At 48.9% G+C, this 15,972-nt stretch overlaps 52 non-coding genes across 52 annotated transcripts; all 52 read left to right on the top strand.

The window, feature by feature from the left end:
• The first annotated feature begins 171 nt into the window (after positions 1-171).
• Positions 172-290, top strand: LOC136211380 (5S ribosomal RNA). The gene has a single exon (XR_010678584.1). It is a non-coding gene; the product is annotated as a 5S ribosomal RNA (ribosomal RNA).
• A 182-nt stretch (positions 291-472) lies between these two features.
• Positions 473-591, top strand: LOC136211379 (5S ribosomal RNA). The gene has a single exon (XR_010678583.1). It is a non-coding gene; the product is annotated as a 5S ribosomal RNA (ribosomal RNA).
• Positions 592-776: 185 nt separating this feature from the next.
• Positions 777-895, top strand: LOC136214922 (5S ribosomal RNA). The gene has a single exon (XR_010681985.1). It is a non-coding gene; the product is annotated as a 5S ribosomal RNA (ribosomal RNA).
• Positions 896-1,078: 183 nt separating this feature from the next.
• LOC136211377 (5S ribosomal RNA) lies at positions 1,079-1,197 on the top strand. Its single transcript, XR_010678582.1, has one exon. It is a non-coding gene; the product is annotated as a 5S ribosomal RNA (ribosomal RNA).
• A 182-nt stretch (positions 1,198-1,379) lies between these two features.
• Positions 1,380-1,498, top strand: LOC136211376 (5S ribosomal RNA). The gene has a single exon (XR_010678581.1). It is a non-coding gene; the product is annotated as a 5S ribosomal RNA (ribosomal RNA).
• A 184-nt stretch (positions 1,499-1,682) lies between these two features.
• On the top strand, positions 1,683-1,801 carry LOC136214921 (5S ribosomal RNA). Its single transcript, XR_010681984.1, has one exon. It is a non-coding gene; the product is annotated as a 5S ribosomal RNA (ribosomal RNA).
• Positions 1,802-1,984: 183 nt separating this feature from the next.
• On the top strand, positions 1,985-2,103 carry LOC136211375 (5S ribosomal RNA). The gene has a single exon (XR_010678580.1). It is a non-coding gene; the product is annotated as a 5S ribosomal RNA (ribosomal RNA).
• Positions 2,104-2,287: 184 nt separating this feature from the next.
• LOC136215177 (5S ribosomal RNA) lies at positions 2,288-2,406 on the top strand. The gene has a single exon (XR_010682224.1). It is a non-coding gene; the product is annotated as a 5S ribosomal RNA (ribosomal RNA).
• Positions 2,407-2,589: 183 nt separating this feature from the next.
• LOC136212496 (5S ribosomal RNA) lies at positions 2,590-2,708 on the top strand. The gene has a single exon (XR_010679649.1). It is a non-coding gene; the product is annotated as a 5S ribosomal RNA (ribosomal RNA).
• Positions 2,709-2,890: 182 nt separating this feature from the next.
• Positions 2,891-3,009, top strand: LOC136211374 (5S ribosomal RNA). The gene has a single exon (XR_010678579.1). It is a non-coding gene; the product is annotated as a 5S ribosomal RNA (ribosomal RNA).
• Positions 3,010-3,192: 183 nt separating this feature from the next.
• On the top strand, positions 3,193-3,311 carry LOC136214920 (5S ribosomal RNA). Its single transcript, XR_010681983.1, has one exon. It is a non-coding gene; the product is annotated as a 5S ribosomal RNA (ribosomal RNA).
• A 183-nt stretch (positions 3,312-3,494) lies between these two features.
• Positions 3,495-3,613, top strand: LOC136212342 (5S ribosomal RNA). Its single transcript, XR_010679504.1, has one exon. It is a non-coding gene; the product is annotated as a 5S ribosomal RNA (ribosomal RNA).
• A 182-nt stretch (positions 3,614-3,795) lies between these two features.
• LOC136211372 (5S ribosomal RNA) lies at positions 3,796-3,914 on the top strand. The gene has a single exon (XR_010678577.1). It is a non-coding gene; the product is annotated as a 5S ribosomal RNA (ribosomal RNA).
• A 184-nt stretch (positions 3,915-4,098) lies between these two features.
• LOC136214919 (5S ribosomal RNA) lies at positions 4,099-4,217 on the top strand. The gene has a single exon (XR_010681982.1). It is a non-coding gene; the product is annotated as a 5S ribosomal RNA (ribosomal RNA).
• Positions 4,218-4,400: 183 nt separating this feature from the next.
• On the top strand, positions 4,401-4,519 carry LOC136215237 (5S ribosomal RNA). The gene has a single exon (XR_010682285.1). It is a non-coding gene; the product is annotated as a 5S ribosomal RNA (ribosomal RNA).
• Positions 4,520-4,779: 260 nt separating this feature from the next.
• On the top strand, positions 4,780-4,898 carry LOC136211371 (5S ribosomal RNA). Its single transcript, XR_010678576.1, has one exon. It is a non-coding gene; the product is annotated as a 5S ribosomal RNA (ribosomal RNA).
• Positions 4,899-5,080: 182 nt separating this feature from the next.
• Positions 5,081-5,199, top strand: LOC136211370 (5S ribosomal RNA). The gene has a single exon (XR_010678575.1). It is a non-coding gene; the product is annotated as a 5S ribosomal RNA (ribosomal RNA).
• Positions 5,200-5,384: 185 nt separating this feature from the next.
• On the top strand, positions 5,385-5,503 carry LOC136214918 (5S ribosomal RNA). Its single transcript, XR_010681981.1, has one exon. It is a non-coding gene; the product is annotated as a 5S ribosomal RNA (ribosomal RNA).
• Positions 5,504-5,686: 183 nt separating this feature from the next.
• On the top strand, positions 5,687-5,805 carry LOC136211369 (5S ribosomal RNA). Its single transcript, XR_010678574.1, has one exon. It is a non-coding gene; the product is annotated as a 5S ribosomal RNA (ribosomal RNA).
• Positions 5,806-5,987: 182 nt separating this feature from the next.
• On the top strand, positions 5,988-6,106 carry LOC136211368 (5S ribosomal RNA). Its single transcript, XR_010678573.1, has one exon. It is a non-coding gene; the product is annotated as a 5S ribosomal RNA (ribosomal RNA).
• Positions 6,107-6,290: 184 nt separating this feature from the next.
• LOC136214917 (5S ribosomal RNA) lies at positions 6,291-6,409 on the top strand. Its single transcript, XR_010681980.1, has one exon. It is a non-coding gene; the product is annotated as a 5S ribosomal RNA (ribosomal RNA).
• A 183-nt stretch (positions 6,410-6,592) lies between these two features.
• On the top strand, positions 6,593-6,711 carry LOC136211367 (5S ribosomal RNA). The gene has a single exon (XR_010678572.1). It is a non-coding gene; the product is annotated as a 5S ribosomal RNA (ribosomal RNA).
• A 182-nt stretch (positions 6,712-6,893) lies between these two features.
• On the top strand, positions 6,894-7,012 carry LOC136213536 (5S ribosomal RNA). Its single transcript, XR_010680641.1, has one exon. It is a non-coding gene; the product is annotated as a 5S ribosomal RNA (ribosomal RNA).
• Positions 7,013-7,196: 184 nt separating this feature from the next.
• Positions 7,197-7,315, top strand: LOC136214916 (5S ribosomal RNA). The gene has a single exon (XR_010681979.1). It is a non-coding gene; the product is annotated as a 5S ribosomal RNA (ribosomal RNA).
• A 183-nt stretch (positions 7,316-7,498) lies between these two features.
• Positions 7,499-7,617, top strand: LOC136211647 (5S ribosomal RNA). The gene has a single exon (XR_010678842.1). It is a non-coding gene; the product is annotated as a 5S ribosomal RNA (ribosomal RNA).
• A 184-nt stretch (positions 7,618-7,801) lies between these two features.
• Positions 7,802-7,920, top strand: LOC136214914 (5S ribosomal RNA). The gene has a single exon (XR_010681978.1). It is a non-coding gene; the product is annotated as a 5S ribosomal RNA (ribosomal RNA).
• A 183-nt stretch (positions 7,921-8,103) lies between these two features.
• Positions 8,104-8,222, top strand: LOC136211366 (5S ribosomal RNA). The gene has a single exon (XR_010678571.1). It is a non-coding gene; the product is annotated as a 5S ribosomal RNA (ribosomal RNA).
• Positions 8,223-8,405: 183 nt separating this feature from the next.
• Positions 8,406-8,524, top strand: LOC136212893 (5S ribosomal RNA). The gene has a single exon (XR_010680033.1). It is a non-coding gene; the product is annotated as a 5S ribosomal RNA (ribosomal RNA).
• A 182-nt stretch (positions 8,525-8,706) lies between these two features.
• On the top strand, positions 8,707-8,825 carry LOC136213211 (5S ribosomal RNA). The gene has a single exon (XR_010680336.1). It is a non-coding gene; the product is annotated as a 5S ribosomal RNA (ribosomal RNA).
• A 183-nt stretch (positions 8,826-9,008) lies between these two features.
• LOC136215236 (5S ribosomal RNA) lies at positions 9,009-9,127 on the top strand. The gene has a single exon (XR_010682284.1). It is a non-coding gene; the product is annotated as a 5S ribosomal RNA (ribosomal RNA).
• A 259-nt stretch (positions 9,128-9,386) lies between these two features.
• Positions 9,387-9,505, top strand: LOC136211365 (5S ribosomal RNA). The gene has a single exon (XR_010678570.1). It is a non-coding gene; the product is annotated as a 5S ribosomal RNA (ribosomal RNA).
• Positions 9,506-9,687: 182 nt separating this feature from the next.
• On the top strand, positions 9,688-9,806 carry LOC136211364 (5S ribosomal RNA). Its single transcript, XR_010678569.1, has one exon. It is a non-coding gene; the product is annotated as a 5S ribosomal RNA (ribosomal RNA).
• Positions 9,807-9,990: 184 nt separating this feature from the next.
• On the top strand, positions 9,991-10,109 carry LOC136214913 (5S ribosomal RNA). Its single transcript, XR_010681977.1, has one exon. It is a non-coding gene; the product is annotated as a 5S ribosomal RNA (ribosomal RNA).
• Positions 10,110-10,292: 183 nt separating this feature from the next.
• LOC136211363 (5S ribosomal RNA) lies at positions 10,293-10,411 on the top strand. The gene has a single exon (XR_010678568.1). It is a non-coding gene; the product is annotated as a 5S ribosomal RNA (ribosomal RNA).
• Positions 10,412-10,593: 182 nt separating this feature from the next.
• Positions 10,594-10,712, top strand: LOC136211360 (5S ribosomal RNA). The gene has a single exon (XR_010678566.1). It is a non-coding gene; the product is annotated as a 5S ribosomal RNA (ribosomal RNA).
• A 184-nt stretch (positions 10,713-10,896) lies between these two features.
• On the top strand, positions 10,897-11,015 carry LOC136214667 (5S ribosomal RNA). Its single transcript, XR_010681744.1, has one exon. It is a non-coding gene; the product is annotated as a 5S ribosomal RNA (ribosomal RNA).
• Positions 11,016-11,198: 183 nt separating this feature from the next.
• LOC136211359 (5S ribosomal RNA) lies at positions 11,199-11,317 on the top strand. Its single transcript, XR_010678565.1, has one exon. It is a non-coding gene; the product is annotated as a 5S ribosomal RNA (ribosomal RNA).
• A 184-nt stretch (positions 11,318-11,501) lies between these two features.
• On the top strand, positions 11,502-11,620 carry LOC136214666 (5S ribosomal RNA). Its single transcript, XR_010681743.1, has one exon. It is a non-coding gene; the product is annotated as a 5S ribosomal RNA (ribosomal RNA).
• Positions 11,621-11,804: 184 nt separating this feature from the next.
• On the top strand, positions 11,805-11,923 carry LOC136214912 (5S ribosomal RNA). The gene has a single exon (XR_010681976.1). It is a non-coding gene; the product is annotated as a 5S ribosomal RNA (ribosomal RNA).
• Positions 11,924-12,106: 183 nt separating this feature from the next.
• Positions 12,107-12,225, top strand: LOC136211358 (5S ribosomal RNA). The gene has a single exon (XR_010678564.1). It is a non-coding gene; the product is annotated as a 5S ribosomal RNA (ribosomal RNA).
• Positions 12,226-12,409: 184 nt separating this feature from the next.
• Positions 12,410-12,528, top strand: LOC136214910 (5S ribosomal RNA). Its single transcript, XR_010681974.1, has one exon. It is a non-coding gene; the product is annotated as a 5S ribosomal RNA (ribosomal RNA).
• A 183-nt stretch (positions 12,529-12,711) lies between these two features.
• LOC136211357 (5S ribosomal RNA) lies at positions 12,712-12,830 on the top strand. Its single transcript, XR_010678563.1, has one exon. It is a non-coding gene; the product is annotated as a 5S ribosomal RNA (ribosomal RNA).
• Positions 12,831-13,012: 182 nt separating this feature from the next.
• On the top strand, positions 13,013-13,131 carry LOC136213255 (5S ribosomal RNA). The gene has a single exon (XR_010680378.1). It is a non-coding gene; the product is annotated as a 5S ribosomal RNA (ribosomal RNA).
• Positions 13,132-13,315: 184 nt separating this feature from the next.
• On the top strand, positions 13,316-13,434 carry LOC136214909 (5S ribosomal RNA). Its single transcript, XR_010681973.1, has one exon. It is a non-coding gene; the product is annotated as a 5S ribosomal RNA (ribosomal RNA).
• A 183-nt stretch (positions 13,435-13,617) lies between these two features.
• LOC136211356 (5S ribosomal RNA) lies at positions 13,618-13,736 on the top strand. The gene has a single exon (XR_010678562.1). It is a non-coding gene; the product is annotated as a 5S ribosomal RNA (ribosomal RNA).
• Positions 13,737-13,918: 182 nt separating this feature from the next.
• On the top strand, positions 13,919-14,037 carry LOC136211682 (5S ribosomal RNA). The gene has a single exon (XR_010678877.1). It is a non-coding gene; the product is annotated as a 5S ribosomal RNA (ribosomal RNA).
• A 184-nt stretch (positions 14,038-14,221) lies between these two features.
• Positions 14,222-14,340, top strand: LOC136215343 (5S ribosomal RNA). Its single transcript, XR_010682384.1, has one exon. It is a non-coding gene; the product is annotated as a 5S ribosomal RNA (ribosomal RNA).
• A 183-nt stretch (positions 14,341-14,523) lies between these two features.
• LOC136213319 (5S ribosomal RNA) lies at positions 14,524-14,642 on the top strand. Its single transcript, XR_010680437.1, has one exon. It is a non-coding gene; the product is annotated as a 5S ribosomal RNA (ribosomal RNA).
• Positions 14,643-14,824: 182 nt separating this feature from the next.
• LOC136213318 (5S ribosomal RNA) lies at positions 14,825-14,943 on the top strand. The gene has a single exon (XR_010680436.1). It is a non-coding gene; the product is annotated as a 5S ribosomal RNA (ribosomal RNA).
• A 182-nt stretch (positions 14,944-15,125) lies between these two features.
• LOC136211355 (5S ribosomal RNA) lies at positions 15,126-15,244 on the top strand. The gene has a single exon (XR_010678561.1). It is a non-coding gene; the product is annotated as a 5S ribosomal RNA (ribosomal RNA).
• A 184-nt stretch (positions 15,245-15,428) lies between these two features.
• LOC136214908 (5S ribosomal RNA) lies at positions 15,429-15,547 on the top strand. Its single transcript, XR_010681972.1, has one exon. It is a non-coding gene; the product is annotated as a 5S ribosomal RNA (ribosomal RNA).
• Positions 15,548-15,730: 183 nt separating this feature from the next.
• Positions 15,731-15,849, top strand: LOC136211354 (5S ribosomal RNA). Its single transcript, XR_010678560.1, has one exon. It is a non-coding gene; the product is annotated as a 5S ribosomal RNA (ribosomal RNA).
• Positions 15,850-15,972: the final 123 nt, after the last annotated feature.

Genomic DNA, 15,972 nt, shown 5'->3' with positions numbered 1-15,972 from the left:
CAACGTGCATTTTTTAATTATTTAATTTTTTTTTTCACCATGGCGTGCACGTTTTCGAGGCGGGGGTCAGTGTTTGGGGTCCGGGGGCTTGTGCATGCACGTGAAGGATGAGCATACGGGAGAAAGGGGCGCCCAGTATGGAATATATGCTTAGTTTTTGCATGGGATGACGGGTGCGATCATACCAGCACTAATGCACCGGATCCCATCAGAACTCCGAAGTTAAACGTGCTTGGGCGAGAGTAGTACTAAGATGGGTGACCTCTTGGGAAGTCCTCGTGTTGCACCCCCAAACTTTTTTGCAACGTGCATTTTTTAATTATTTAATTTTTTTTTCACCATGGCGTGCACGTTTTCGAGACGGGGGTCAGTGTTTGGGGTCCGGGGGCTTGTGCATGCACGTGAAGGATGAGCATACGGGAGAAAGGGGCGCCCAGTATGGAATATATGCTTAGTTTTTGCATGGGATGACGGGTGCGATCATACCAGCACTAATGCACCGGATCCCATCAGAACTCCGAAGTTAAACGTGCTTGGGCGAGAGTAGTACTAAGATGGGTGACCTCTTGGGAAGTCCTCGTGTTGCACCCCCAAACTTTTTTGCAACGTGCATTTTTTAATTATTGAATTTTTTTTTTTTCACCATGGCGTGCACGTTTTCGAGGCGGGGGTCAGTGTTTGGGGTCCGAGGGCTTGTGCATGCACGTGAAGGATGAGCATACGGGAGAAAGGGGCGTCCAGTATGGAATATATGCTTAGTTTTTGCATGGGATGACGGGTGCGATCATACCAGCACTAATGCACCGGATCCCATCAGAACTCCGAAGTTAAACGCGCTTGGGCGAGAGTAGTACTAAGATGGGCGACCTCTTCGGAAGTCCTCGTGTTGCACCCCCAAACTTTTTTGCAACGTGCATTTTTTAATTATTTAATGTTTTTTTCCACCATGGCGTGCACGTTTTCGAGGCGGGAGTCAGTGTTTGGGGTCCGGGGGCTTGTGCATTCACGTGAAGGATGAGCATACGGGAGAAAGGGGCGCCCAGTATGGAATATATGCTTAGTTTTTGCATGGGATGACGGGTGCGATCATACCAGCACTAATGCACCGGATCCCATCAGAACTCCGAAGTTAAACGTGCTTGGGCGAGAGTAGTACTAAGATGGGTGACCTCTTGGGAAGTCCTCGTGTTGCACCCCCAAACTTTTTTGCAACGTGCATTTTTTAATTATTTAATTTTTTTTTCACCATGGCGTGCACGTTTTCGAGGCGGGGGTCAGTGTTTGGGGTCCGGGGGCTTGTGCATGCACGTGAAGGATGAGCATACGGGAGAAAGGGGCGCCCAGTATGGAATATATGCTTAGTTTTTGCATGGGATGACGGGTGCGATCATACCAGCACTAATGCACCGGATCCCATCAGAACTCCGAAGTTAAACGTGCTTGGGCGAGAGTAGTACTAAGATGGGTGACCTCTTGGGAAGTCCTCGTGTTGCACCCCCAAACTTTTTTGCAGCGTGCATTTTTTAATTATTTAAATTTTTTTTTTCACCATGGCGTGCACGTTTTCGAGGCGGGGGTCAGTGTTTGGGGTCCGAGGGCTTGTGCATGCACGTGAAGGATGAGCATACGGGAGAAAGGGGCGTCCAGTATGGAATATATGCTTAGTTTTTGCATGGGATGACGGGTGCGATCATACCAGCACTAATGCACCGGATCCCATCAGAACTCCGAAGTTAAACGCGCTTGGGCGAGAGTAGTACTAAGATGGGCGACCTCTTCGGAAGTCCTCGTGTTGCACCCCCAAACTTTTTTGCAACGTGCATTTTTTAATTATTTAATGTTTTTTTCCACCATGGCGTGCACGTTTTCGAGGCGGGAGTCAGTGTTTGGGGTCCGGGGGCTTGTGCATGCACGTGAAGGATGAGCATACGGGAGAAAGGGGCGCCCAGTATGGAATATATGCTTAGTTTTTGCATGGGATGACGGGTGCGATCATACCAGCACTAATGCACCGGATCCCATCAGAACTCCGAAGTTAAACGTGCTTGGGCGAGAGTAGTACTAAGATGGGTGACCTCTTGGGAAGTCCTCGTGTTGCACCCCCAAACTTTTTTGCAACGTGCATTTTTTAATTATTTAATTTTTTTTTTTCACCATGGCGTGCACGTTTTCGAGGCGGGGGTCAGTGTTTGGGGTCCGAGGGCTTGTGCATGCACGTGAAGGATGAGCATACGGGAGAAAGGGGCGTCCAGTATGGAATATATGCTTAGTTTTTGCATGGGATGACGGGTGCGATCATACCAGCACTAATGCACCGGATCCCATCAGAACTCCGAAGCTAAACGCGCTTGGGCGAGAGTAGTACTAAGATGGGCGACCTCTTCGGAAGTCCTCGTGTTGCACCCCCAAACTTTTTTGCAACGTGCATTTTTTAATTATTTAATGTTTTTTTCCACCATGGCGTGCACGTTTTCGAGGCGGGAGTCAGTGTTTGGGGTCCGGGGGCTTGTGCATTCACGTGAAGGATGAGCATACGGGAGAAAGGGGCGCCCAGTATGGAATATATGCTTAGTTTTTGCATGGGATGACGGGTGCGATCATATCAGCACTAATGCACCGGATCCCATCAGAACTCCGAAGTTAAACGTGCTTGGGCGAGAGTAGTACTAAGATGGGTGACCTCTTGGGAAGTCCTCGTGTTGCACCCCCAAACTTTTTTGCAACGTGCATTTTTTAATTATTTAATTTTTTTTTCACCATGGCGTGCACGTTTTCGAGGCGGGGGTCAGTGTTTGGGGTCCGGGGGCTTGTGCATGCACGTGAAGGATGAGCATACGGGAGAAAGGGGCGCCCAGTATGGAATATATGCTTAGTTTTTGCATGGGATGACGGGTGCGATCATACCAGCACTAATGCACCGGATCCCATCAGAACTCCGAAGTTAAACGTGCTTGGGCGAGAGTAGTACTAAGATGGGTGACCTCTTGGGAAGTCCTCGTGTTGCACCCCCAAACTTTTTTGCAACGTGCATTTTTTAATTATTTAAATTTTTTTTTCACCATGGCGTGCAGGTTTTCGAGGCGGGGGTCAGTGTTTGGGGTCCGAGGGCTTGTGCATGCACGTGAAGGATGAGCATACGGGAGAAAGGGGCGTCCAGTATGGAATATATGCTTAGTTTTTGCATGGGATGACGGGTGCGATCATACCAGCACTAATGCACCGGATCCCATCAGAACTCCGAAGTTAAACGCGCTTGGGCGAGAGTAGTACTAAGATGGGCGACCTCTTCGGAAGTCCTCGTGTTGCACCCCCAAACTTTTTTGCAACGTGCATTTTTTAATTATTTAATGTTTTTTTCCACCATGGCGTGCACGTTTTCGAGGCGGGAGTCAGTGTTTGGGGTCCGGGGGCTTGTGCATGCACGTGAAGGATGAGCATACGGGAGAAAGGGGCGCCCAGTATGGAATATATGCTTAGTTTTTGCATGGGATGACGGGTGCGATCATACTAGCACTAATGCACCGGATCCCATCAGAACTCCGAAGTTAAACGTGCTTGGGCGAGAGTAGTACTAAGATGGGTGACCTCTTGGGAAGTCCTCGTGTTGCACCCCCAAACTTTTTTGCAACGTGCATTTTTTAATTATTTAATTTTTTTTTCACCATGGCGTGCACGTTTTCGAGGCGGGGGTCAGTGTTTGGGGTCCGGGGGCTTGTGCATGCACGTGAAGGATGAGCATACGGGAGAAAGGGGCGCCCAGTATGGAATATATGCTTAGTTTTTGCGTGGGATGACGGGTGCGATCATACCAGCACTAATGCACCGGATCCCATCAGAACTCCGAAGTTAAACGTGCTTGGGCGAGAGTAGTACTAAGATGGGTGACCTCTTGGGAAGTCCTCGTGTTGCACCCCCAAACTTTTTTGCAACGTGCATTTTTTAATTATTTAAATTTTTTTTTTCACCATGGCGTGCACGTTTTCGAGGCGGGGGTCAGTGTTTGGGGTCCGAGGGCTTGTGCATGCACGTGAAGGATGAGCATACGGGAGAAAGGGGCGCCCAGTATGGAATATATGCTTAGTTTTTGCATGGGATGACGGGTGCGATCATACCAGCACTAATGCACCGGATCCCATCAGAACTCCGAAGTTAAACGCGCTTGGGCGAGAGTAGTACTAAGATGGGCGACCTCTTCGGAAGTCCTCGTGTTGCACCCCCAAACTTTTTTGCAACGTGCATTTTTTAATTATTTAATGTTTTTTTCCACCATGGCGTGCACGTTTTCGAGGCGGGGGTCAGTGTTTGGGGTCCGGGGGCTTGTGCATGCACGTGAAGGATGAGCATACGGGAGAAAGGGGCGTCCAGTATGGAATATATGCTTAGTTTTTGCATGGGATGACGGATGCGATCATACCAGCACTAATGCACCGGATCCCATCAGAACTCCGAAGTCAAACGTGCTTGGGCGAGAGTAGTACTAAAATGGGTGACCTGTTGGGAAGTCCTCGTGTTGCACCCCCAAACTTTTTTACAACGTGCATTTTTTAATTATTTAATTTTTTTTTCACCATGGCGTGCACGTTTTCGAGGCGGGCCCAAACTTTTTTGCAACGTGCATTTTTTAATTATTTAATTTTTTTTTTCACCATGGCGTGCACGTTTTCGAGGCGGGGGTCAGTGTTTGGGGTCCGGGGGCTTGTGCATGCACGTGAAGGATGAGCATACGGGAGAAAGGGGCGCCCAGTATGGAATATATGCTTAGTTTTTGCATGGGATGACGGGTGCGATCATACCAGCACTAATGCACCGGATCCCATCAGAACTCCGAAGTTAAACGTGCTTGGGCGAGAGTAGTACTAAGATGGGTGACCTCTTGGGAAGTCCTCGTGTTGCACCCCCAAACTTTTTTGCAACGTGCATTTTTTAATTATTTAATTTTTTTTTCACCATGGCGTGCACGTTTTCGAGACGGGGGTCAGTGTTTGGGGTCCGGGGGCTTGTGCATGCACGTGAAGGATGAGCATACGGGAGAAAGGGGCGCCCAGTATGGAATATATGCTTAGTTTTTGCATGGGATGACGGGTGCGATCATACCAGCACTAATGCACCGGATCCCATCAGAACTCCGAAGTTAAACGTGCTTGGGCGAGAGTAGTACTAAGATGGGTGACCTCTTGGGAAGTCCTCGTGTTGCACCCCCAAACTTTTTTGCAACGTGCATTTTTTAATTATTGAATTTTTTTTTTTTCACCATGGCGTGCACGTTTTCGAGGCGGGGGTCAGTGTTTGGGGTCCGAGGGCTTGTGCATGCACGTGAAGGATGAGCATACGGGAGAAAGGGGCGTCCAGTATGGAATATATGCTTAGTTTTTGCATGGGATGACGGGTGCGATCATACCAGCACTAATGCACCGGATCCCATCAGAACTCCGAAGTTAAACGCGCTTGGGCGAGAGTAGTACTAAGATGGGCGACCTCTTCGGAAGTCCTCGTGTTGCACCCCCAAACTTTTTTGCAACGTGCATTTTTTAATTATTTAATGTTTTTTTCCACCATGGCGTGCACGTTTTCGAGGCGGGAGTCAGTGTTTGGGGTCCGGGGGCTTGTGCATTCACGTGAAGGATGAGCATACGGGAGAAAGGGGCGCCCAGTATGGAATATATGCTTAGTTTTTGCATGGGATGACGGGTGCGATCATACCAGCACTAATGCACCGGATCCCATCAGAACTCCGAAGTTAAACGTGCTTGGGCGAGAGTAGTACTAAGATGGGTGACCTCTTGGGAAGTCCTCGTGTTGCACCCCCAAACTTTTTTGCAACGTGCATTTTTTAATTATTTAATTTTTTTTTCACCATGGCGTGCACGTTTTCGAGGCGGGGGTCAGTGTTTGGGGTCCGGGGGCTTGTGCATGCACGTGAAGGATGAGCATACGGGAGAAAGGGGCGCCCAGTATGGAATATATGCTTAGTTTTTGCATGGGATGACGGGTGCGATCATACCAGCACTAATGCACCGGATCCCATCAGAACTCCGAAGTTAAACGTGCTTGGGCGAGAGTAGTACTAAGATGGGTGACCTCTTGGGAAGTCCTCGTGTTGCACCCCCAAACTTTTTTGCAGCGTGCATTTTTTAATTATTTAAATTTTTTTTTTCACCATGGCGTGCACGTTTTCGAGGCGGGGGTCAGTGTTTGGGGTCCGAGGGCTTGTGCATGCACGTGAAGGATGAGCATACGGGAGAAAGGGGCGTCCAGTATGGAATATATGCTTAGTTTTTGCATGGGATGACGGGTGCGATCATACCAGCACTAATGCACCGGATCCCATCAGAACTCCGAAGTTAAACGCGCTTGGGCGAGAGTAGTACTAAGATGGGCGACCTCTTCGGAAGTCCTCGTGTTGCACCCCCAAACTTTTTTGCAACGTGCATTTTTTAATTATTTAATGTTTTTTTCCACCATGGCGTGCACGTTTTCGAGGCGGGAGTCAGTGTTTGGGGTCCGGGGGCTTGTGCATGCACGTGAAGGATGAGCATACGGGAGAAAGGGGCGCCCAGTATGGAATATATGCTTAGTTTTTGCATGGGATGACGGGTGCGATCATACCAGCACTAATGCACCGGATCCCATCAGAACTCCGAAGTTAAACGTGCTTGGGCGAGAGTAGTACTAAGATGGGTGACCTCTTGGGAAGTCCTCGTGTTGCACCCCCAAACTTTTTTGCAACGTGCATTTTTTAATTATTTAATTTTTTTTTCACCATGGCGTGCACGTTTTCGAGGCGGGGGTCAGTGTTTGGGGTCCGGGGGCTTGTGCATGCACGTGAAGGATGAGCATACGGGAGAAAGGGGCGCCCAGTATGGAATATATGCTTAGTTTTTGCATGGGATGACGGGTGCGATCATACCAGCACTAATGCACCGGATCCCATCAGAACTCCGAAGTTAAACGTGCTTGGGCGAGAGTAGTACTAAGATGGGTGACCTCTTGCGAAGTCCTTGTGTTGCACCCCCAAACTTTTTTGCAACGTGCATTTTTTAATTATTTAAATTTTTTTTTTCACCATGGCGTGCACGTTTTCGAGGCGGGGGTCAGTGTTTGGGGTCCGAGGGCTTGTGCATGCACGTGAAGGATGAGCATACGGGAGAAAGGGGCGCCCAGTATGGAATATATGCTTAGTTTTTGCATGGGATGACGGGTGCGATCATACCAGCACTAATGCACCGGATCCCATCAGAACTCCGAAGTTAAACGCGCTTGGGCGAGAGTAGTACTAAGATGGGCGACCTCTTCGGAAGTCCTCGTGTTGCACCCCCAAACTTTTTTGCAACGTGCATTTTTTAATTATTTAATGTTTTTTTCCACCATGGCGTGCACGTTTTCGAGGCGGGGGTCAGTGTTTGGGGTCCGGGGGCTTGTGCATGCACGTGAAGGATGAGCATACGGGAGAAAGGGGCGCCCAGTATGGAATATATGCTTAGTTTTTGCATGGGATGACGGGTGCGATCATACCAGCACTAATACACCGGATCCCATCAGAACTCCGAAGTTAAACGTGCTTGGGCGAGAGTAGTACTAAGATGGGTGACCTCTTGGGAAGTCCTCGTGTTGCACCCCCAAACTTTTTTGCAACGTGCATTTTTTAATTATTTAAATTTTTTTTTTCACCATGGCGTGCACGTTTTCGAGGCGGGGGTCAGTGTTTGGGGTCCGAGGGTTTGTGCATGCACGTGAAGGATGAGCATACGGGAGAAAGGGGCGTCCAGTATGGAATATATGCATAGTTTTTGCATGGGATGACGGGTGCGATCATACCAGCACTAATGCACCGGATCCCATCAGAACTCCGAAGTTAAACGCGCTTGGGCGAGAGTAGTACTAAGATGGGCGACCTCTTCGGAAGTCCTCGTGTTGCACCCCCAAACTTTTTTGCAACGTTCATTTTTTAATTATTTAATGTTTTTTTCCACCATGGCGTGCACGTTTTCGAGGCGGGAGTCAGTGTTTGGGGTCCGGGGGCTTGTGCATGCACGTGAAGGATGAGCATACGGGAGAAAGGGGCGCCCAGTATGGAATATATGCTTAGTTTTTGCATGGGATGACGGGTGCGATCATACCAGCACTAATGCACCGGATCCCATCAGAACTCCGAAGTTAAACGTGCTTGGGCGAGAGTAGTACTAAGATGGGTGACCTCTTGGGAAGTCCTCGTGTTGCACCCCCAAACTTTTTTGCAACGTGCATTTTTTAATTATTTAATGTTTTTTTTCACCATGGCGTGCACGTTTTCGAGGCGGGGGTCAGTGTTTGGGGTCCGGGGGCTTGTGCATGCACGTGAAGGATGAGCATACGGGAGAAAGGGGCGCCCAGTATGGAATATATGCTTAGTTTTTGCATGGGATGACGGGTGCGATCATACCAGCACTAATGCACTGGATCCCATCAGAACTCCGAAGTTAAACGTGCCTGGGCGAGAGTAGTACTAAGATGGGTGACCTCTTGGGAAGTCCTCGTGTTGCACCCCCAAACTTTTTTGCAACGTGCATTTTTTAATTATTTAATTTTTTTTTCACCATGGCGTGCACGTTTTCGAGGCGGGGGTCAGTGTTTGGGGTCCGGAGGCTTGTGCATGCACGTGAAGGATGAGCATACGGGAGAAAGGGGCGCCCAGTATGGAATATATGCTTAGTTTTTGCATGGGATGACGGGTGCGATCATACCAGCACTAATGCACCGGATCCCATCAGAACTCCGAAGGTAAACGTGCTTGGGCGAGAGTAGTACTAAGATGGGTGACCTCTTGGGAAGTCCTCGTGTTGCACCCCCAAACTTTTTTGCAACGTGCATTTTTTAATTATTTAATTTTTTTTTTCACCATGGCGTGCGCGTTTTCGAGGCGGGGGTCAGTGTTTGGGGTCCGGGGGCTTGTGCATGCACGTGAAGGATGAGCATACGGGAGAAAGGGGCGTCCAGTATGGAATATATGCTTAGTTTTTGCATGGGATGACGGATGCGATCATACCAGCACTAATGCACCGGATCCCATCAGAACTCCGAAGTCAAACGTGCTTGGGCGAGAGTAGTACTAAAATGGGTGACCTGTTGGGAAGTCCTCGTGTTGCACCCCCAAACTTTTTTACAACGTGCATTTTTTAATTATTTAATTTTTTTTTCACCATGGCGTGCACGTTTTCGAGGCGGGCCCAAACTTTTTTGCAACGTGCATTTTTTAATTATTTAATTTTTTTTTCACCATGGCGTGCACGTTTTCGAGGCGGGGGTCAGTGTTTGGGGTCCGGGGGCTTGTGCATGCACGTGAAGGATGAGCATACGGGAGAAAGGGGCGCCCAGTATGGAATATATGCTTAGTTTTTGCATGGGATGATGGGTGCGATCATACCAGCACTAATGCACCGGATCCCATCAGAACTCCGAAGTTAAACGTGCTTGGGCGAGAGTAGTACTAAGATGGGTGACCTCTTGGGAAGTCCTCGTGTTGCACCCCCAAACTTTTTTGCAACGTGCATTTTTTAATTATTTAATTTTTTTTTCACCATGGCGTGCACGTTTTCGAGGCGGGGGTCAGTGTTTGGGGTCCGGGGGCTTGTGCATGCACGTGAAGGATGAGCATACGGGAGAAAGGGGCGCCCAGTATGGAATATATGCTTAGTTTTTGCATGGGATGACGGGTGCGATCATACCAGCACTAATGCACCGGATCCCATCAGAACTCCGAAGTTAAACGTGCTTGGGCGAGAGTAGTACTAAGATGGGTGACCTCTTGGGAAGTCCTCGTGTTGCACCCCCAAACTTTTTTGCAACGTGCATTTTTTAATTATTTAAATTTTTTTTTTCACCATGGCGTGCACGTTTTCGAGGCGGGGGTCAGTGTTTGGGGTCCGAGGGCTTGTGCATGCACGTGAAGGATGAGCATACGGGAGAAAGGGGCGTCCAGTATGGAATATATGCTTAGTTTTTGCATGGGATGACGGGTGCGATCATACCAGCACTAATGCACCGGATCCCATCAGAACTCCGAAGTTAAACGCGCTTGGGCGAGAGTAGTACTAAGATGGGCGACCTCTTCGGAAGTCCTCGTGTTGCACCCCCAAACTTTTTTGCAACGTGCATTTTTTAATTATTTAATGTTTTTTTCCACCATGGCGTGCACGTTTTCGAGGCGGGAGTCAGTGTTTGGGGTCCGGGGGCTTGTGCATTCACGTGAAGGATGAGCATACGGGAGAAAGGGGCGCCCAGTATGGAATATATGCTTAGTTTTTGCATGGGATGACGGGTGCGATCATACCAGCACTAATGCACCGGATCCCATCAGAACTCCGAAGTTAAACGTGCTTGGGCGAGAGTAGTACTAAGATGGGTGACCTCTTGGGAAGTCCTCGTGTTGCACCCCCAAACTTTTTTGCAACGTGCATTTTTTAATTATTTAATTTTTTTTTCACCATGGCGTGCACGTTTTCGAGGCGGGGGTCAGTGTTTGGGGTCCGGGGGCTTGTGCATGCACGTGAAGGATGAGCATACGGGAGAAAGGGGCGCCCAGTATGGAATATATGCTTAGTTTTTGCATGGGATGACGGGTGCGATCATACCAGCACTAATGCACCGGATCCCATCAGAACTCCGAAGTTAAACGTGCTTGGGCGAGAGTAGTACTAAGATGGGTGACCTCTTGGGAAGTCCTCGTGTTGCACCCCCAAACTTTTTTTCAACGTGCATTTTTTAATTATTTAAATTTTTTTTTTCACCATGGCGTGCACGTTTTCGAGGCGGGGGTCAGTGTTTGGGGTCCGAGGGCTTGTGCATGCACGTGAAGGATGAGCATACGGGAGAAAGGGGCGTCCAGTATGGAATATATGCTTAGTTTTTGCATGGGATGACGGGTGCGATCATACCAGCACTAATGCACCGGATCCCATCAGAACTCCGAAGTTAAACGCGCTTGGGCGAGAGTAGTACTAAGATGGGTGACCTCTTCGGAAGTCCTCGTGTTGCACCCCCAAACTTTTTTGCAACGTGCATTTTTTAATTATTTAATGTTTTTTTCCACCATGGCGTGCACGTTTTCGAGGCGGGAGTCAGTGTTTGGGGTCCGGGGGCTTGTGCATGCACGTGAAGGATGAGCATACGGGAGAAAGGGGCGCCCAGTATGGAATATATGCTTAGTTTTTGCATGGGATGACGGGTGCGATCATACCAGCACTAATGCACCGGATCCCATCAGAACTCCGAAGTTAAACGTGCTTGGGCGAGAGTAGTACTAAGATGGGTGACCTCTTGGGAAGTCCTCGTGTTGCACCCCCAAACTTTTTTGCAACGTGCATTTTTTAATTATTTAATTTTTTTTTTTCACCATGGCGTGCACGTTTTCGAGGCGGGGGTCAGTGTTTGGGGTCCGAGGGCTTGTGCATGCACGTGAAGGATGAGCATACGGGAGAAAGGGGCGTCCAGTATGGAATATATGCTTAGTTTTTGCATGGGATGACGGGTGCGATCATACCAGCACTAATGCACCGGATCCCATCAGAACTCCGAAGTTAAACGCGCTTGGGCGAGAGTAGTACTAAGATGGGTGACCTCTTCGGAAGTCCTCGTGTTGCACCCCCAAACTTTTTTGCAACGTGCATTTTTTAATTATTTAAATTTTTTTTTTCACCATGGCGTGCACGTTTTCGAGGCGGGGGTCAGTGTTTGGGGTCCGAGGGCTTGTGCATGCACGTGAAGGATGAGCATACGGGAGAAAGGGGCGCCCAGTATGGAATATATGCTTAGTTTTTGCATGGGATGACGGGTGCGATCATACCAGCACTAATGCACCGGATCCCATCAGAACTCCGAAGTTAAACGCGCTTGGGCGAGAGTAGTACTAAGATGGGCGACCTCTTCGGAAGTCCTCGTGTTGCACCCCCAAACTTTTTTGCAACGTGCATTTTTTAATTATTTAATGTTTTTTTCCACCATGGCGTGCACGATTTCGAGGCGGGGGTCAGTGTTTGGGGTCCGGGGGCTTGTGCATGCACGTGAAGGATGAGCATACGGGAGAAAGGGGCGCCCAGTATGGAATATATGCTTAGTTTTTGCATGGGATGACGGGTGCGATCATACCAGCACTAATGCACCGGATCCCATCAGAACTCCGAAGTTAAACGTGCTTGGGCGAGAGTAGTACTAAGATGGGTGACCTCTTGGGAAGTCCTCGTGTTGCACCCCCAAACTTTTTTGCAACGTGCATTTTTTAATTGTTTAAATTTTTTTTTTCACCATGGCGTGAACGTTTTCGAGGCGGGGGTCAGTGTTTGGGGTCCGAGGGCTTGTGCATGCACGTGAAGGATGAGAATACGGGAGAAAGGGGCGTCCAGTATGGAATATATGCTTAGTTTTTGCATGGGATGACGGGTGCGATCATACCAGCACTAATGCACCGGATCCCATCAGAACTCCGAAGTTAAACGCGCTTGGGCGAGAGTAGTACTAAGATGGGCGACCTCTTCGGAAGTCCTCGTGTTGCACCCCCAAACTTTTTTGCAACGTGCATTTTTTAATTATTTAATGTTTTTTTCCACCATGGCGTGCACGTTTTCGAGGCGGGAGTCAGTGTTTGGGGTCCGGGGGCTTGTGCATGCACGTGAAGGATGAGCATACGGGAGAAAGGGGCGCCCAGTATGGAATATATGCTTAGTTTTTGCATGGGATGACGGGTGCGATCATACCAGCACTAATGCACCGGATCCCATCAGAACTCCGAAGTTAAACGTGCTTGGGCGAGAGTAGTACTAAGATGGGTGACCTCTTGGGAAGTCCTCGTGTTGCACCCCCAAACTTTTTTGCAACGTGCATTTTTTAATTATTTAATTTTTTTTTCACCATGGCGTGCACGTTTTCGAGGCGGGGGTCAGTGTTTGGGGTCCGGGGGCTTGTGCATCCACGTGAAGGATGAGCATACGGGAGAAAGGGGCGCACAGTATGGAATATATGCTTAGTTTTTGCATGGGATGACGGGTGCGATCATACCAGCACTAATGCATCGGATCCCATCAGAACTCCGAAGTTAAACGTGCTTGGGCGAGAGTAGTACTAAGATGGGTGACCTCTTGGGAAGTCCTCGTGTTGCACCCCCAAACTTTTTTGCAACGTGCATTTTTTAATTATTTAAATTTTTTTTTTCACCATGGCGTGCACGTTTTCGAGGCGGGGGTCAGTGTTTGGGGTCCGAGGGCTTGTGCATGCACGTGAAGGATGAGCATACGGGAGAAAGGGGCGCCCAGTATGGAATATATGCTTAGTTTTTGCATGGGATGACGGGTGCGATCATACCAGCACTAATGCACCGGATCCCATCAGAACTCCGAAGTTAAACGCGCTTGGGCGAGAGTAGTACTAAGATGGGCGACCTCTTCGGAAGTCCTCGTGTTGCACCCCTAAACTTTTTTGCAACGTGCATTTTTTAATTATTTAATGTTTTTTTCCACCATGGCGTGCACGTTTTCGAGGCGGGGGTCAGTGTTTGGGGTCCGGGGGCTTGTGCATGCACGTGAAGGATGAGCATACGGGAGAAAGGGGCGCCCAGTATGGAATATATGCTTAGTTTTTGCATGGGATGACGGGTGCGATCATACCAGCACTAATGCACCGGATCCCATCAGAACTCCGAAGTTAAACGTGCTTGGGCGAGAGTAGTACTAAGATGGGTGACCTCTTGGGAAGTCCTCGTGTTGCACCCCCAAACTTTTTTGCAACGTGCATTTTTTAATTATTTAATTTTTTTTTCACCATGGCGTGCACGTTTTCGAGGCGGGGGTCAGTGTTTGGGGTCCGGGGGCTTGTGCATGCACGTGAAGGATGAGCATACGGGAGAAAGGGGCGCCCAGTATGGAATATATGCTTAGTTTTTGCATGGGATGACGGGTGCGATCATACCAGCACTAATGCACCGGATCCCATCAGAACTCCGAAGTTAAACGTGCTTGGGCGAGAGTAGTACTAAGATGGGTGACCTCTTGGGAAGCCCTCGTGTTGCACCCCCAAACTTTTTTGCAACGTGCATTTTTTAATTATTTAAATTTTTTTTTTCACCATGGCGTGCACGTTTTCGAGGCGGGGGTCAGTGTTTGGGGTCCGAGGGCTTGTGCATGCACGTGAAGGATGAGCATACGGGAGAAAGGGGCGTCCAGTATGGAATATATGCTTAGTTTTTGCATGGGATGACGGGTGCGATCATACCAGCACTAATGCACTGGATCCCATCAGAACTCCGAAGTTAAACGCGCTTGGGCGAGAGTAGTACTAAGATGGGCGACCTCTTCGGAAGTCCTCGTGTTGCACCCCCAAACTTTTTTGCAACGTGCATTTTTTAATTATTTAATGTTTTTTTCCACCATGGCGTGCACGTTTTCGAGGCGGGAGTCAGTGTTTGGGGTCCGGGGGCTTGTGCATGCACGTGAAGGATGAGCATACGGGAGAAAGGGGCGCCCAGTATGGAATATATGCTTAGTTTTTGCATGGGATGACGGGTGCGATCATACCAGCACTAATGCACCGGATCCCATCAGAACTCCGAAGTAAAACGTGCTCGGGCGAGAGTAGTACTAAGATGGGTGACCTCTTGGGAAGTCCTCGTGTTGCACCCCCAAACTTTTTTGCAACGTGCATTTTTTAATTATTTAATTTTTTTTTCACCATGGCGTGCACGTTTTCGAGGCGGGGGTCAGTGTTTGGGGTCCAGGGGCTTGTGCATGCACGTGAAGGATGAGCATACGGGAGAAAGGGGCGCCCAGTATGGAATATATGCTTAGTTTTTGCATGGGATGACGGGTGCGATCATACCAGCACTAATGCACCGGATCCCATCAGAACTCCGAAGTAAAACGTGCTCGGGCGAGAGTAGTACTAAGATGGGTGACCTCTTGGGAAGTCCTCGTGTTGCACCCCCAAACTTTTTTGCAACGTGCATTTTTTAATTATTTAATTTTTTTTTCACCATGGCGTGCACGTTTTCGAGGCGGGGGTCAGTGTTTGGGGTCCAGGGGCTTGTGCATGCACGTGAAGGATGAGCATACGGGAGAAAGGGGCGCCCAGTATGGAATATATGCTTAGTTTTTGCATGGGATGACGGGTGCGATCATACCAGCACTAATGCACCGGATCCCATCAGAACTCCGAAGTTAAACGTGCTTGGGCGAGAGTAGTACTAAGATGGGTGACCTCTTGGGAAGTCCTCGTGTTGCACCCCCAAACTTTTTTGCAACGTGCATTTTTTAATTATTTAAATTTTTTTTTTCACCATGGCGTGCACGTTTTCGAGGCGGGGGTCAGTGTTTGGGGTCCGAGGGCTTGTGCATGCACGTGAAGGATGAGCATACGGGAGAAAGGGGCGCCCAGTATGGAATATATGCTTAGTTTTTGCATGGGATGACGGGTGCGATCATACCAGCACTAATGCACCGGATCCCATCAGAACTCCGAAGTTAAACGCGCTTGGGCGAGAGTAGTACTAAGATGGGCGACCTCTTCGGAAGTCCTCGTGTTGCACCCCCAAACTTTTTTGCAACGTGCATTTTTTAATTATTTAATGTTTTTTTCCACCATGGCGTGCACGTTTTCGAGGCGGGGGTCAGTGTTTGGGGTCCGGGGGCTTGTGCATGCACGTGAAGGATGAGCATACGGGAGAAAGGGGCGCCCAGTATGGAATATATGCTTAGTTTTTGCATGGGATGACGGGTGCGATCATACCAGCACTAATGCACCGGATCCCATCAGAACTCCGAAGTTAAACGTGCTTGGGCGAGAGTAGTACTAAGATGGGTGACCTCTTGGGAAGTCCTCGTGTTGCACCCCCAAACTTTTTTGCAACGTGCATTTTTTAATTATTTAAATTTTTTTTTTCACCATGGCGTGCACGTTTTCGAGGCGGGGGTCAGTGTTTGGGGTCCGAGGGCTTGTGCATGCACGTGAAGGATG

The sequence above is a fragment of the Euphorbia lathyris genome, chromosome 1 (genome assembly GCF_963576675.1).
Source record: "Euphorbia lathyris chromosome 1, ddEupLath1.1, whole genome shotgun sequence".
NCBI lineage: Eukaryota > Viridiplantae > Streptophyta > Magnoliopsida > Malpighiales > Euphorbiaceae > Euphorbia > Euphorbia lathyris.
This window is presented reverse-complemented; position numbering and strand designations above follow the sequence as displayed.